We start from the raw sequence: 12,995 nt of genomic DNA, 5'->3' as shown, positions 1-12,995 counted from the left end.
CACCCCTTTTTTTTCACAAACTAATCCTCTCTCAATTTCCTCTCAATTTCCTTTAAAAATTCTCTTAAATCCATATTTAATTTCAATTTTCTCTCAAGTTCCTCTTAAGTTTCTCTTAACTCCCTTTTTTTAAATAATTTTAAAAATATTTTAAAAATTTTTTTAAACCGTAAAAATTTGTACGATTTCAGCAATGGTCGGAGAATTGACTCGTCTTGATAAGCATCGCATATCGGTGGAACAAATGAAAATTGTAAGTATTAAATTTAATTTTTAAATATTATTTAAGAATTTTTTATTTATGCATTTTTAGATAATTATTAATTTTTTATTTGTTATAAAAGTCTGTAGATCGGGTATTGGAATGCAATATCCGGAATATGCATGCTCCTCCATCACCGTTGGTAGAGAACTACCTGCGGGAAGCGGGTTTTTGGCACGTGACGATGGTAGGCCGGGGATGCAAGGTGGACCCGAAACTAATCAGTGTGTTGATCGAGAGGTGAAGACCCGAGACGCACACATTCTATCTTCCATGTGGAAAGTGCACTATCACTCTAGAAGATTTCAGTCTGCAATTGGGATTGCCGGTGGACAGGAACCCAGTCACCGGATTTGCCCAATCTAGCGATTGGGGGGCGATGTGCTACGAGCATTTGGGTGCTATTCCGGAGAAAATGGAGGGAGGTAAGGTGGAGATGGGCTGGTTACGTGACACATTCTCTGATTCGGATGAAGATTCAACCTAAATTGAAAGAATCCGATATGCTCGGGCATACATTCTTCAATTAATTGGAGGTTATCTGATGCCTGACACGTCACGGAGCCACGTACATCTAAAATGGCTGCTGAAACTCGTTGATTTTAGAGCAGCCAGTGAATTGAGTTGGGGGTTTGCCATCTTGGCAACGTTATATCGGGAGATGTGTGTGGCGACGCGACTGAGGAGAGCAAAAATCGGAGGTTGCCCGTCACTACTGCAGTCGTGGGCACAGTTTCGCTTTCTATTTCTACGTCCTCGAGTGGACCACCCATATACATTCCCACTCATAACGAGGTAAATTTTATATTAGATTTTACAATTATTATGTAGATTTTTAAAAATAAAAGTATGCTAAAAATTTATTTAATTAGATGGAACCATCCGGCAAGTCATGCTCGATTAATGTCCTCTCTTGAAGATATACGGCTTCTATTGGACTAACAGTCGGAAGCACAAGTAAGTTTTAAATAAAATAGATATTTCCATACATTCGCTAGTCGATTGATATTTAGTATTTAGTATTATGTATTATGTATATAACTAATATTTCTATCATGTTCATATAGTTTCAATGGACACCATACGAGGATCCAACAATTCGGGCAGTAATCCCGGAAGAGTTCTTACAAAATCCACAAGCATGGCACGTGAAAGTCGTGTTGATCAACTACGCAATCGTGGAGCCGCACCAGACAGACAGAGTGCTACGACAGTTTGGATGTAGACAACTGATTCCTGTACAAGCCCAATCTGAACCCTTCCCAAACCCATTACAAAACAACCCACCAGCCCAAACCCAAGACCCAAAACAGACCCAAAGCCCAACTACTAGCCCAATAACCCAAACACTTTCAGAAAAACCTAACCCCTAACCCTAGCCGCCGCACCCATCACCTACCCTCTGCCACCGCCACCAACTCCGCCGATCACTTGCCCTTCTAACGTCGCTCTACCTGCTCCACCTGCAAGGAGAGAAACAAACACGCAAGGCAGAGGCAAAAACAAAAAATAATAGAAATAGATAAATAGGTATTGTAATCGGTTATATAAAGGGGGAAAGAAAATGTAAAAGGGCTTCCAATTTTGGGTATCAAACAAGGAATTAACAACAATCAGTGAATGTACGAAGATTAAAAAGCAAAAGAAAAGGTTGATTTCAAATTATTTTCTCAGATCTTGCGTTTTATTTACTGTCTTCTATTTTTTTATTTCTATTTATTTTCTACAACTCTTTTAACGAAACAAAATAGAAATAGGGCGTTACCTGTGCTACATCGAAAGGGGAAGGACGAGCGGTCTCTCCTCGTTCTTCAAGTTTCGGACCTCCTTTTTCGGATTTAGCCCTTCGATTCGTGCTTAAGATGCACTTAACTTCGAAAAGGATGAAAAAAGATTCGATTTTGGAGACTCCGGCCACCATATGCGGCGGTGCTAGGGCGGAGAATCGCCGGAGGCCTGGTTCGGCCGATGACCAGCGCCGGGCCTGAAAGAACGAGAGAGAGACTCTTTCTATAGTGAATTTTCCTATAGGGAGGACAATTACAAGAAGAAAGTTCGAGAAATATCTAGTGCCTGGAACCAGACTCGTCGAATGAAGATCTTAGCCGTGGGTCCGACAATTACCCCCGAGTATGGTCAGTGGCGTGATCAAAGGATCAACGATAACATCCCGGCGTCAAATTCAGAAACTGCTCGATCTTTAGAGGAACACTTACAAGTTTTGCCTTCTGAGATAGAAATCATCAAACAAGAATTCGAAAAAAGGAGTTTAGAATTGGGGAAGAAGATAGAACAACTAGAGGAAGAAAAAATGCAGTTAGGACTGGATGTGGACATTCAAAGATTAGAGGCCAACAAGTTGAGAAAAGGAAAGAACAAAGCAGAAGAAGATTTGGACAGCCTGAAGACAGATTACAAGAAGTTGCGTAAGTCGGTAAGAGCTGCTGGCTTGGGTAAAACGCCAGAACAATGGCGACAAGAAATTCAGGAGGAAAAGACGAAAGCTAATCAATGGGAAAAGAAATTCCAGGATACTCGGGCTCGAGAAGTCGCCTTGGGAAAGAGTCTACTAGATTGCCAAGACGAGAAGACGGAGTTGAAGGTCCGGATAACTGAACTAGAAAGATCGCTTCACCAGTACTGTAATCGTAATGCTACGGTTGAATTAAGGGCGAGCTTAGACAAAATTGAAGAATTGAAAAGACAAATAGGAGGGCTAGAGAATGCATTGCACAATAGTAAAATCCGGATAGAGCTTATGGAAGAAAGTAATGAGCAGTGGCAAAGACAATTCCGTCGGTCTCAAGAGCAGATTGGAGAAAGAGATTATATTATGGGAGAGGCAGTGACTCAAGTGCGCGAAGTAGCCGATCATCTGCAAACTCTAGCGGTTCAGGCTGATCTATTAAGTTTGAAGTATGAGTTAGAGTCGGACAGGGGCCGAGAGTTAGCTTGGCTTCTTAGAAAGGTTAAGGCTTTGAGTGTAAGGGTAAAGCCATATATGTAGTCTATTTTATGTAAAGAAACTCTTTATCTAGTAAAGTTTTCTAATGAAGTTGAATGAGAATCAGTGCCTCTTTTTCTTTGCATTTTTTTCATGCATTGCATCACATCATATGCATTAATGATCATTAAAAAAAAACCTAATCGAATAAAATCATTTCAGTTAACCTGGAAAACCAACAAAGTTACGGCACCCGAGCTAAGACAAAAATTATGGACCAAAGGTTGGAGAAGCTAGAACGACTTCAAAAAGAAATGCAAGACCAGTTGCAGGCGCAAATGAAAGAGCAAATAGAAAAGATTCAGCGTGACATGGTGCAAAAGATGGAGGAGTCCCAAAATGATCTGGTGGCTAAGATGACGCAATTATTAAAGGGAGTAGATAAGGGTAAAGGTCCTGTGATTGTTAGTGAAGAAGAAAACAATGGTGAACCACTTTATCCTCCAGGTTTCACACCTCCGCATGCGCAAGTACAGACTGAGCTGCATCCGCGGAGACCCTCTGTGTCGGTTAGGCCCCAGCAGTTCCAAGGCGATGCTTCAATCCCAATGAATTTTCAACCCGGAGCGGGCTTTAATCCCGGTGATAGCCCGAATAATATTGCTGTCCCAGATCTTGACGAGATGGTTGAAAAGGACAAGGCGAAGAAGGAATTTCCAAAACAATTTGAGGAGAAATGGAAATGGATAGAAGAGAAGTTTAGGGCAATAGAAAGCATCGAAAGCTATGGAATAGATGCAAAAGATCTGAGCTTGGTTCCGGACTTGGTGCTCCCTTACAAATTTAAGATGCCGGAATTGAGAAATACAACGGGACTAGTTGCCCAGGATCCCATATTACTATGTTTTGTAGAAGAATGACGGGGCATATTAATAATGATCAATTATTAATACATTGCTTTCAGGAAAGTCTTACGGGAGCGGCGTCGAAGTGGTACAATCAGCTGAGCCGAGCTAAAATTGCTACTTGGAGGGATTTAGCACAGGCTTTCCTGAGACAATACAATCATGTCTCAGAAATGATGCCTGACAGGATAACTCTGCAAAATTTAGAGAAGAAATCGAATGAAAGCTTCAGACAATATGCGCAGAGGTGGCGAGAGGTGGCGGTTCAGGTGCAACCACCGCTTTTGGAAAAAGAGATGACGACGTTTTTTATTAATACTTTGAAAGCCCCGTTCATCACTCACATGTTGGGAAGCACTTCAAAAAATTTCTCGGATATAATCATGAATGGTGAAATGATTGAGCATGCCATTAAAAGTGGAAAAATAGATGGAGGAGAAAATAATAGGAGGGCACCCCTGAGGAAAAGAGAAAATGAAGTGAATAATGTGAATGCTTATGGTAGGTCAATTACCGTGAATCAACCAAAGAAAGTGGCTGCTAATCAACAGGGATCATCAAGACAAGAGTCAGGAGCTAGGCAAACTACTGAAAAGCCCCAATTCACGCCAATCCCCATGTCATACAAGGAGTTGTATCAGACTTTATTCGATGCACATGTTGTTGCTCCTCGTTACTTGAGTCCTCTACAACCCCCGTATCCAAAATGGTATGACGTGAATGCGCAATGTGATTATCATGCGGGAATTTCTGGGCACTCGATAGAAAATTGTACTGCCTTCAAGAAGGTAGTAGAAGGACTTATCAATTTGGGTGTCGTCAAACTTGACGACTCACCTAACGCAAAGAATCCGTTACCTAATCACGCAGATAAAGGGGTGAATATGGTTAGCGAAGGTACGGGAGAAGAAGTCAAGACTGACATTGCTGAAGTAAAAACTCCATTGAAACGGGTCTGGAAAGAAATGGCGAAAAGAGGTTTGGTTATTTCAGATTCTGAGGAAGGGCATGAGATGGGAAATTATTGTGAATTTCACCATAAAACAGGGTACGAAATCCAAGAATGTGAAGGATTTAAGGCTTTGGTTCAAAGCATGATGGATAACAAGGAGATGAGGTTTTACGAAGATGCGAAAGAAATGAGGAGTATATGCGCGACAGAGTTGGGAACAAAGGCTCCAAATCATCATGTGGTCATTATCTCACGCCCTAAGGGTAATGAGGTTAGGGCTCAGGTAACACCGAAAATTGTAATCCAGAAACCATCAAATTTCTCTTATAGGGATAACAAAATGGTGCCGTGGAATTACGGGTGTAATGTGACCATTTTGGGAAAAGAAGCAGAAAGAAATCAGGAAACAGGTTCTTACACGCGCAATGGAAAAAGATATGACGCTCAAGCAGAGTCGTCCAGGGAAGAGAATTGGAAGAAAGAACAGAGGAAAGGGAAAGCAGTAGAAGTTGAACCATTGGTAAATGAACCAATAAAAGAAGAGGAGGCAAAGGAGTTTCTGAAGTTTTTGAAACACAGTGAAAACAGTGTTGTGGAGCAACTACACAAACAGCCAGCCCGCATTTCTGTATTAGCTTTACTCTTAAACTCAGAAGTACATCAGAATGCACTATTAAAGGTGCTAAACGAAACATATGTGGCTGACGATATTTCGGTAAATAAGCTGGATCGGCTGATCAACAATATTGGTGCTGACAATTTTATCTTCTTCAGTGATGATGAAATACCATCCGGAGGAAGAGGTTCTACTAAAGCCCTACATGTTACTGTCCGATGCAAAGGGTACACACTCCCGGGGGCCTTGGTTGATAATGGATCTGCACTAAATGTATTACCTTTGTCCACTCTTAGTCGATTACCAATAGACAGTTCGCACATGAAAGCATGCCAGAGCATAGTAAGAGCATTTGATGGAACAAAAAAGGAGGTTATGGGGAGAATTGAGGTACCATTAAGGATTGGCCCAGTCAATTATGAGGTGGATTTCTTGGTGATGGATATTAAACCCTCCTACAACTGTCTATTGGGGAGACCGTGGATACACTCAGCAGGGGCAGTACCTTCATCATTACATCAGAAGGTGAAGTTGGTATCGGAGGATCGGTTGGTAACAATAGATGCAGAGGAGGATATTATCGCAATGATGACTAGCGATGCACCTTATGTGGACATCAACGATGAGGCACTAGAATGTTCATTTCGGTCGTTAGAATTTGTGAACGCAATGTTTATTGCGGAGGGAAATAGAATCCCAGTACCGAAAATATCCAGGACCACTGAGATGGGATTGCGATTGATGGTAGGAAGAGGAGCCTTACCCGGGAAAGGATTGGGAAAATATCTTCAGGGAAGGATTGAGGCACCAATGCCGAAGGAAAAGTTTGATAGATTTGGTTTAGGGTACAAGCCAGACATGAAGCAGAAGAAGAAAGAAGTAGAGAAGAGACAAGAGAGAAGAAGGGCACGTTTGAATGGACATGAAGCTAAGTGTGAGCCTTTAACCTTTCCCCACATATCTACATCTTTTGTGTCGGGAGGATTTATTCATTCTGAATGTGGAGTGTCCGGTAGCGGCATGGGAGGAATGTTGGAAAACGTTTATACTAACGCCATAAAAGCAACGGAAAGGAGGGCTTTGTTGGAGATCTGCCCTTATGAGCCTGGAAGCGAGCTAAACAATTGGACTGCTGAAGAAATCCCTGTAGTCTTTAAGGCTTATTCAGAGTAATGTTCAAAACATTCCTGTTGTTTGTTGGCCTAGAAACGATATGAAATCTTTTGTGAAATAGGCATTGGGCCTAAATATCATTATTTTAATGAAATACGTGTCTACGTTCATCTCGATCAGTCATTTTTTTTTCCTTTCATATTTTTCATTTGGTTGATTGTCTTATAAATAATTCTTTCATTTGTAATTCTTTTGCACAAACATATTCATAAATTTATATTCTTGGTATATTCTTTGATCTGCCCACATAGGTCTTCAGATATCAATGACATGAGTGACGCTGCCTCAAACGCGGAACCTATTTTTGAGCAAGAGGTGTGTTCAGAGGGATCCCATGACTTTGAAAATGACGAAGATTATGATGCATCTCCGGACTTGTTAAGAATGATGGAACAAGAGGATAAGCATATCCTACCTCATAGGGAATCGTTAGAAATAATGAGCCTAGAGGATGGAAAGGAGGTGAAAATTGGAACTGAAATCACCGCAAAGACAAGGCAAGACCTCATTAATTTGCTCCGAGAGTTCAAGGATGTTTTCGCGTGGTCGTACCAAGATATGCCTGGGCTAAGTACTAACATTGTGGTGCATCGTCTGCCCATAAAGGAGGATTGTAAACCCGTTCAACAGAAGCTTAGGAGAATGAGACCTGACATTGTGTTGAAAATAAGAGAAGAAGTCAAAAGACAATTCGACGCTGGTTTCTTACAAGAGGTCAAGTATTCGGATTGGGTAGCCAACATCGTCCCTGTTCCCAAAAAAGATGGAAAGTTACGAATGTGTATGGATTATAGGGATTTAAACAAGGCTAGTCCAAAGGACAACTTTCCACTGCCTCACATTGATACTTTGGTAGATAACACGGCGGACTATTCATTGTTTTCTTTCATGGACGGTTTCTCTGGATACAATCAAATAAAGATGCATCCTGGAGACATGAGAAAAACCACATTCATTACCTTATGGGGAACATTCTGTTACAAGGTAATGCCCTTCGGGTTGAAGAATGCGGGAGCAACGTATCAAAGAGCTATGGTGACTTTGTTTCACGACATGATGCACAAGGAGATCGAAGTCTATGTTGACGATATGATCGCGAAGTCTAGAACGGAAGAAGAGCATGTTCAGGTCTTGAAAAGGTTATTTTTTAGATTAAAGAAATTTCAGCTCAAGCTCAAGCTCAACCCGGCCAAATGCATGTTTGGAGCCAGATCAGGGAAGTTATTAGGCTTCATAGTTAGCAAAAAGGGGATCGAGGTTGACCCAGACAAAGTAAAGGCAATACGAGATTTACCTTCCCCGCGCACTCAGAAGGAGGTTCGAGGTTTCCTAGGGAGGCTGAATTACATTGCTCGGTTCATCTCACAACTGACAGAGAAATGTGATCCAGTATTCCGACTCTTAAAGAAACATAATCCGGGTGAATGGGATGAAGAGTGTCAGATGGCTTTCGATAGGATAAAGCAGTACTTGGCTAATACTCCAGTCTTATCACCTCCAAGTCCAGATAGGCCATTGATATTGTATCTAACAGTGTTGGAGAATTCCATGGGATGCGTATTGGGCCAACATGATGAGACAGGAAAGAAAGAAAAGGCAATATACTATCTCAGTAAGAAATTTACCGATTGCGAAATGAGGTACTCATCAATTGAGAAGTTGTGTTGTGCTCTAATCTGGGCAACCCGAAGACTGAGGCAGTATATGTTGTATCACACGACTTGGTTGATTTCAAAGTTAGATCCTTTAAAATATATGATGGAATCGACTGCTTTGAACGGGAGAATGGCTAGATGGCAGATCTTGCTCTCAGAATTTGATATATATATGACAGTCAGAAGGCCATAAAGGGAAGTGCAATAGCCGATTTCCTAGCTAGTAGAGCCTTGGAGGACTATGAATCTTTGAATTTCGATTTTCCAACGAGGACTTGATGTATGTGGCGAATACTGAAGAAAATCCTCAAATGGATCACGTATGGAAGTTAAATTTTGATGGAGCTTCAAATGCTACGGGTAATGGAGTTGGGGCAGTCTTGGTATCCCCAAGTGGAGATCATTATCCTGTTGCTAGCAAGTTGGACTTCGATTGTACAAATAACATGGCAGAATATGAAGCATGTATTATGGGCATTCGTGCAGCCATTGAACGGAACATCAAAGTACTGAGAGTATACGGGGATTCAGCATTGGTGATATTCCAACTCAAAGGGGAGTAGGAGACTAGAGATCCTAAGCTAATCGGTTATAGAAAACTAGTTCTTGAATTGGCTGAGGAGTTTGACGATATCACCTTCTATTACCTCCCACGGGAGGAAAACCAAATGGCTGATGCATTAGCTACTCTAGCTTCGATGATTCAGGTGAATAGACTTGAGGCAATGAGGCCTGTTCAGATGAGTATCTCTGAGACCCCGGCTAATTGCTGCAATATTGAGGAGGAGGGAAAAGATGATTGTCCTTGGTATCGGAGTATCTTACAATATGTGAAGAATCGGGAATACCCTGATCAAGCGACAGAGAATGACAAAAGAACTCTGAGAAAGATAGCCATTGAATATGTCGTAGATGGAGAAGTGTTATATAAAAGAAGGAAGGATCAAGTATGTTAAGATGTGTGGATGCTGTGGAAGCCAAGAAAATTTTGGAAGAAGTCCATGAGGGTATTTGTGGGACGCACGCCAGTGGTTTCACGATGGCCAGACAGATCATGAGATTTGGGTACTATTGGCCCACCATGGAAGGAGATTGTATTGATCATGCCAGGAAGTGCCACAAATGCCAAATTTACGGAGACAAAATACACGCGCCTCCTTCACCTCTTCACGTCATGACCTCTCCTTGGCCGTTTTCCATGTGGGGTATGGATGTTATTGGGCCAATATCACCAAAGGCTTCTAATGGGCATCGCTTCATCTTCGTAGTAATTGATTACTTTACCAAGTGGGTGGAGGCTGCTTCATATGCAAATGTCACGAAAGCAGTAGTCAGCAAATTCTTGAAGAAGGAGATCATTTGTCGATATGGAATGCCTGAGAGGATCATATCCGACAATGCGACGAACTTGAATAATAGCACAATAGCTGAAGTTTGTAGCAAATTTAAAATTAAGCATCATAACTCATCGCCGTATCGTCCCAAAATGAATGGTGCAGTGGAGGCGGCCAATAAAAACATTAAAAGGATGTGGGGAAAATGACTGAAACTTACAAGGATTGGCATGAGAAGTTATCATTTGCTCTCCTTGCTATCGAACATCTGTTAGAACTTCTACTGGGGCAACGCCTTTTTCTCTGGTTTATGGAATGGAGGCAGTATTACCCATTGAAGTTGAAATCCTTCTCTACGGGTGTTATCTGAGCTACATTGGATGAAGCCGATTGGATCCAATCTCGGTACGATCAGTTGAACCTAATAGAGAAAAGAGGCTAAGAGCTATTCACCATGGGCAAATGTACCAGAAACGAATGATGCGAGCCTATAATAAAAAGGTTCGCCCCGAGAATTTCGTGAAGGGGACTTGGTACTAAAAAGATTCTTCCTATGCAAAAAGATTTTAGAGGAAAATGGATGCCAAATTGGGAAGGCCCTATGTTGTAAAGAAAGCCTTTTCTGGTGGAGCTTTGATCCTATGCGAGATGGATGGCAAAAGTTTACCAAATCCGGTAAACGCAGACTCCGTCAAGAAATACTTCACATAAAAGAAAGGGGAACCAAAGTGAAAACCCGTAAAAGTGCTTTGCTTCCTAAAAAAAAAAAAACTTTGGAGAGGCTAAGGTGAAAACCCGTAAAGGGCACTTTGAGACCAAAGAGGGCTTGAGTCGAAAACCTGAAAAGGGCGACTCAAGTATTGGGCAGGATTGGAACATCAGGACTTGAGCGGATCAAATTTTGATCGGGGGGATATGATGATCTTCCTTTACTTGAACCAATAAGAAAGGATATGTAACGTCTTGGAACATTGACAGAGTATTGCAGATCTCCTGAACACATGCCAAACTTAGAAGGGTCTTCGGAAAGTTTGTACAGAGAAACTCAAGCGGCGATAATTGGGGCACCTAGTTCTTATGTGTATTCTTGAAAATACATTTCTTTTATTTTCTTTCTTTCTTCCTTTCCTTTTGTGAAAACGCACATTCTCAATCCACTTCTTTGTTACCTTTCTTTCGCTATCTTCGATGTTTTATTTGAGTTATGATCAGAAACGAGCCTTATTCTTATCCATTGTTATGGTCTTTTTGCAAACATGTTGCATAGGAATAATGATTAACGAACTAATAAAACTTTCAGGAAAGAGGTTTTGCATATTACTCTGAAAATTTCTAAATAATATAGGGACCTGAAACATGACTATTGTTTAGAAGATAACAAGTTTAAAGGGTGAAATAGCTAAGAAGGAAGAGTCTAAGTTAAAGACTATCCTTTCAGGTTTTGTCGTCTAAACATTGATTGAACAAAATGACAAGCTGTCGTGTTAATTACAAAGCTTAAATGAACAAGCAAGCAATGATCATCAGGCAATAGGTTACCCGGAGAAGAGAGCCTTCACTTGGCATAAGGCTTTGGTACGACACCTGAGAATGGTGTAGGAAACCAAAACGGTTCAGATCCTATATCCCGAATTGTGATAAAAGAGGACAGAGGAAAAGCCACATATTTCTACCCTTAGATTACTGTGAGAGAATGATGGTACAAATTTTGGCGTCCCAGTGGATATAACTTTGAGGTTTACAATGGGGACAGTCTGGCTAAATGTTCTTCAGAAAATCAGTCAAGCGAGAAGGCATTGTAGCACATCAGTCACAAAACCTTGATAAACTTCGAGTAGTGATAACCTAAGCGAGATCATTCTCGGAAAAATAAAATTCTGCATTCATGCAAACATCATTCACATATGTCTAGTTAGGAGCATTTGTTTCATTTTGATCATGTCATCCTAATCATTAGGCATAATTAGGTTTATTATACAGGTCTTATCTCCCTGAGATTACAGTGGAACAGACCAAAGAATTTCAGATCTTATCTCCCTGAGATTACAGCGGAGCAGATCAAGGATAGTAATCCTATCTCCTTGAGATTACAATGGAGCGGATTAAAGGATCTTATCTCTCTGAAGTTACAGTAGAGAAGATCACATCAGGTCTTATCTCCCTGAATTACAGTGGAACAGACCAAAGAATTTCAGATCTTATCTCCTGAGATTACAGCGGAGCAGATCGAAGACACTATCCTATCTCCCTGAAGTTACAGTGGAGCGGATTAAAATAAGAGATCTTATCTCCCTGAGATTACAGCGGAGCAGATCGAAGACACTATCTTATCTCCCCGAAGTTACAGTGGAGCGGATTAAAGGATCTTATCTCTCTGAGGTTACAGCAGAGTAGATCGCTCAAGTCTTATTTCCCTAAGATGCAGTGGAACAGACTGAAAACAATAAGGCGTGTCTCCCTAAAGTTGTAGCGGAGCGGACAGAAGATAGTGATCCTTATCATGTCTAATCTTATTCCCCTAAAGTTGTAGTGGAATAGATGGAAGCGAAGTCACAAACCTTGTCTCTCTGAAGTTCAGTAAAGCAGTTGGAGTCACGAAACTTATCCCCCTGAAGTTGTAGTGGGGCAAGTTGAAGATATGAGTCCGATCTCCCTGAAGTTGCAGTGGAGCGGGTCAAATGATGGACCTTACCCCTGAAGTTACAACAGAATGGATTGAAGCCACAAGTCATATCTCTTCTTGAAATTGCAGAGGAGAGGATCACGCAACAAGACAAAGTGGATTGAAATGAAGCTACCTGAAGAAGACAAGCACCAAGAAGTCGAGACTCGACGAGACCGGGCGAAATTGGGCTTTCTTAGTCTTTGCTCTGTTATCGTTACACGACAACGAGCAAAGAGGGCAGCTGTACAATCTGACCCCCAACCCAAAAACACCCACCACCCAAACGACCCAACCCAACTACAGCCATAACCAAACACTCAGAAAAACTACTAACCTAGCCGCGCCCATCACCTACCCTCCACCAACTCCCGACATTCCCTGACGCCTACCTGTCCCCAAAAAAAAAAAAAAAAAAAAAAAAAAAAAAAAAAAAAAAAAAAAAAATCCAATACAGAACCAAAAGCAAAGCAAAGAAAAGGGCTTGATTTC

The sequence above is a fragment of the Gossypium hirsutum genome, chromosome D08, assembly GCF_007990345.1.
Source record: "Gossypium hirsutum isolate 1008001.06 chromosome D08, Gossypium_hirsutum_v2.1, whole genome shotgun sequence".
Lineage (NCBI taxonomy): Eukaryota > Viridiplantae > Streptophyta > Magnoliopsida > Malvales > Malvaceae > Gossypium > Gossypium hirsutum.
The sequence above is the reverse complement of the archived record's forward strand: the minus strand, read 5'-3'. Positions refer to the sequence as shown.